General features: G+C 37.8%; 1 pseudogene; it reads left to right on the forward strand.

Annotated features, from left to right (window-relative positions):
- Positions 1–2,452: 2,452 nt before the first annotated feature.
- Positions 2,453–3,379, forward strand: LOC125094287 (prefoldin subunit 3-like; annotated as a pseudogene).
- The last annotated feature ends 973 nt before the right edge of the window (positions 3,380–4,352 follow it).

The following is a 4,352-nucleotide window of genomic DNA, read 5'->3' on the forward strand; positions in this document are numbered from 1 at the left end:
CTTGTGGCTGCCTTTCCTCCTGGATAGAACCCATGTGCCACTATACTAGATCTCTGGCAGGAAACTGCTCGTCCTTCACCCACTGCCAGTGGCTACTTACTGGGGTCAGGGCAGACCCTGGTCTTCTCAGCTTGCTTATCCCAGCCTGGAACCTCCTCCCTTCCAGCTAGGTGGGGATGGGGATGGAACCTTAGTGTTTTCAGCTTGCCATACCTAAGGGTAGGGTTTTTGTCTTGAGGAGAAGCTGTATATAAGAAGAGAGACCCCATCTGCTACTACTTCAGTAATAGAGCTCCTGTAACATGGACCTGAAGAAGATGAAACACCACCTGCCTACCCTTCTTGTTGTCATCATAGCCCCATACTGGAAGCTGGGGGGAGAGGAATCTCATTCTTGGTTGCAAACTCCAACCAAGAGGTAGAACTTCCATAATGTGGAACTGAGGGAGTATGTAAAGGAATGGATCATAGTTCAGATGTTCCAGCTGCTCACTGTTCTTACACATGATTTACCATAACTTCTTGAAAGAATATTTACTCATTTGGTCTGTGTCCTTAGTACAATTTCCAGACTTTGAATGATTGACTTTTGTAATTTCACCAATTAAAACATTGTTTGGCTGAGGAGAGGGTATGCTCAGCTCCTTACTTCATCACTTCATCATTCTGAAAATCCCTCCCCAGGCACTTACTTACTTGTGGCAAACTGGAATCTGGAATCTGGAAGAGCCACAATAAAATCTTAGTTTTCACTACCTGGCAAAAAAGAAAAATTATTCCCAATTTCTCCTCCAGATGGATGGCCCCTAAGAGCATTTCTTTCTTTCTTTTCTTCTTCTTCTTTTTTTTTTTTCAAGTTTTTATTTAAATTCCAGTCAGGTAACATACTGTGTCCTATTAGTTTCAGGTATAGAATTTAGTGATTCAACAATTACATACAACACTGGTGTTCATTACAAGTGCCCTCCTTAATCCCCATCACTTATTTCACTCATCCCCCAACCGACCTCCCCTCTGGTAATCATCAGTTTGTTCACTATAGGTAAGAGTCTGCTCCTTGGTTTTCCTCTCTTCTTTTCCTCCATGTTCATTTGTTTTGTTTCTTAAATTCCACATATGTGTGAAATCATATGGTATTTGTGTTTCTCTGCTTGACTTATTTCACTTAGCTTAATACTCTTTAGCTGCATCCACATCATTGTAAATGGCAAGATTTCATTATTTTTTATGGCTGAGTAATATTCCATTACATATATTACATATACATATCACATCTTCTTTATCCATTCAACAGTCAATGGACATTTGGGTTTTATCCATATTTTGGTTATTGTAGATAATGCTGCTATAAACCCCAGTGGTCAAAGCACATTTCTTACAGCAACTGATCAGGGCTAGCCAACTTTTGTAACATCTTCATTTCCATCCCTGCTTTTCTTCTCCTTTATTTCCAGACCCAGAATTTGTTCTTAAGCCTCTGCCTTTGGTTCTGCTGAGGAGCCCAGTATAGAACATATGCCATGTTTCTCTCTCTTTTTCTAATTTTGCTCCATGCTTTATATAATACAAATAACTTATAATTTGGGTTAATCACTGCATTATATTATTCTAAGTTTAATATTGAAAGCTAGCATAAAACTTATTCCTTGGCTTTAGCTTATTATGAAAATGAAAAAAGGGGTGCCTAGGTGGCTCAGTGGGTTAAAGCCTCTGCCTTCTGCTCAGGTCATAATCTCAGGGTCCTGGGATCGAGCCCCACATCGGGCTCTCTGCTCAGCAGGGAGCCTGCTTCCCTCTCTCTCTGCCTGCCTCTCTGCCTACTTGTGATCTCTCTCTCTGTCAAATAAATAAAATCTTTTAAAAAAAATGAAAAAAAATTATATTAGACTATACGACTTTAATCTTAATGTTTTTACTTTTTAATACTTCTTTATGGTTTATTTTTCAGTGGTGTTACCCCTCAATATGCATTTGAACACATTCATTTGAATTAAAAAATGTAAGACTTATTTCTTTAACAGAAAGTCAATCTGAGGGGCGCCTGGGTGGCTCAGTGGGTTAAGCCGCTGCCTTCGGCTCAGGTCATGATCCCAGGTCCTGGGTTCGAGCCCCACATCGGGCTTTCTGCTCAGCAGGGAGCCTGCTTCCTCCTCTCTCTCTGCCTGCCTCTCTGCTTACTTGTGATTTCTCTCTGTCAAATAAATAAATAAAATCTTTAAAAAAAAAAAAAAGAAAGTCAATCTGATTTGGCTAACTTGGGGTAACAATGAAACATAACCTTGTAATCAGGTTCAAAGCGGACATTTTCTATAAGCAAGTTTAACCTGAAGCTCTAAGATTTTGATGAAACATTTATTATTTTTTTAAAGATTTTATTAAAATCTTTGTGATTTTAGAACACTAGAACAGGTGGCTTCAAGTGAAAAAAATACAGGGTTAATGCTTCCCCAAGATGGTGGCCGCTAAGGATAGCCGTGGCTCAGGAGAAGTGGCGGCAGGTAACCGAAAGCAGCTCCACCTAGGGATTCCTGAGGCCATGTTTGTGGAAGATGTGGATTCCTTCATGAAACAGCCTGAGAATGAGACTGTAGAAGCAGTACTAAAGAAGCTGGATGAACAGTACCAGAAGTATAAGTTTATGGAACTCAAACTTTCTCAAAAGAAAAGGAGACTGAAAGGTCAGATTCCTGAAATTAAGCAGACTTTGAAATTCTAAAATACATGTAGGGAAAAAAAAGAGCCCACCAGTTCACTGGAGACCAGATTCTTACTGGTGGATAACTTGTATTGCAAACCTTCTGTTCCTCCTACTCATAAAATGTGTCTGTGGTTGGGGGTTAATGTAATGCTTGAATGTGATATTGTGGTATTGATGAAGCTCAGGCATTGTTGGGAAATAATTTATTGACTACCACGAAGAATCTTGATTCTCTTGAGGAAGACCTTGACTTTCTTCAAGATCAATTAACTACCACAGAAGTCAGTATGGCTGGGGTTTATAATTGGGATATGAAAAGAAGAAACAAAGAAGATTCTACCAAGAACAAAGCATAATGCTGGCAATTAAAAAATGTTCAGTTTTCCAAACGTTATTTTAAATAACCCAAAGGTTATCCCTAAAGGTTGATATCACTTTGATTTTTTTAACAGCAAGAATGGTAATTAGAACTTTAAAAAAGATAAACATCATTTTATTGTAAAAACAAAATTAGTTTCAAATATTTTATAAAATTAGCAGATTTTATTTTTTTTTTATTTCCAACAAAGTAAATGCTACTTTCATCATCTTTTTTGGTTTATCATTTAAAAAGTCTTAGCTGAAATGGCTGAGGTATGCTATGGATGCTGAATTCTAGACACTTTTCTTTACTGGCTCACGTTACTCTCATTTGATGTGGTTAAACCAGAGTAGAGGTAGGAAAAACAGTTAGTTTAGATATTTCCAAACTTGCTTTCTTTAGTATATGTGGGGACTTACAGCTCTCTGTTGCTGTTATTTGTCTTATATAACTGGATTTTCATGAATGACTGCTTAGCCAATAACTATTAAAATATTCTGTACATTTCAAGAAATGGTAATTTGCCTTCCTAAACAGTAAGAGAACCATTGAGACAATGCTTTTTCTTACCCCATTGAAGGGCACAGTGTCTTTGCAATGATGACATAAGGGAGATTTTGGCCAAAATGAAATAACAACATTCTTTAGCTACTCAGTTGGCTATGGCAATTTTGTATATCTTAACAGTTTTCCAAAGCATCTGAACAAGAATATTAACAACAAATACAAATCTGCGGCGGTTGAAAAGATTTGTGAGCTTTTTTTCTTCATGATAAAACCTTATAGGAAGAATAGAAAAATCCCTGTGGAAAGCTGTTGGTACAGTGGCTAGCACTGGGTGATACAGAGTTTGATAAAAACACAAATGTATTATTCCATCTCCATGTAATACAACACACACTCGTACAATGTTTTGTACTTGTATTTCATGACGTTAAAACATTGAAGTTAAAAGAATATATAGCTAATATCATTTGAGAAGTTTTGGTAAATTTCCTCTAACAATAAATGACTGATAATTAGGTAATAAATTATTTTGTGATTCAGATTTCTTTTTTTTTAATATTTTATTTATTTGACAGTGAGATCACAAGTAGGCAGAGATGCAGGCAGAGAGAGAGTGAGAGAGAGAGAGGGAAGCAGGCTCTCTGCCAAGCAGAGAGCCCAATGCGGGGCTCGATCCTAGGATCCTGGGATCATGACCTGAGCCGAAGGCAGAAGCTTTAACCCACTGAGCCACGCAGGCGCCCCTGTGATTCAGATTTCTGATTGGTTTCTAATTCTCAGTATTAT

This window comes from Lutra lutra, chromosome 2, assembly GCF_902655055.1.
Source record: "Lutra lutra chromosome 2, mLutLut1.2, whole genome shotgun sequence".
NCBI lineage: Eukaryota > Metazoa > Chordata > Mammalia > Carnivora > Mustelidae > Lutra > Lutra lutra.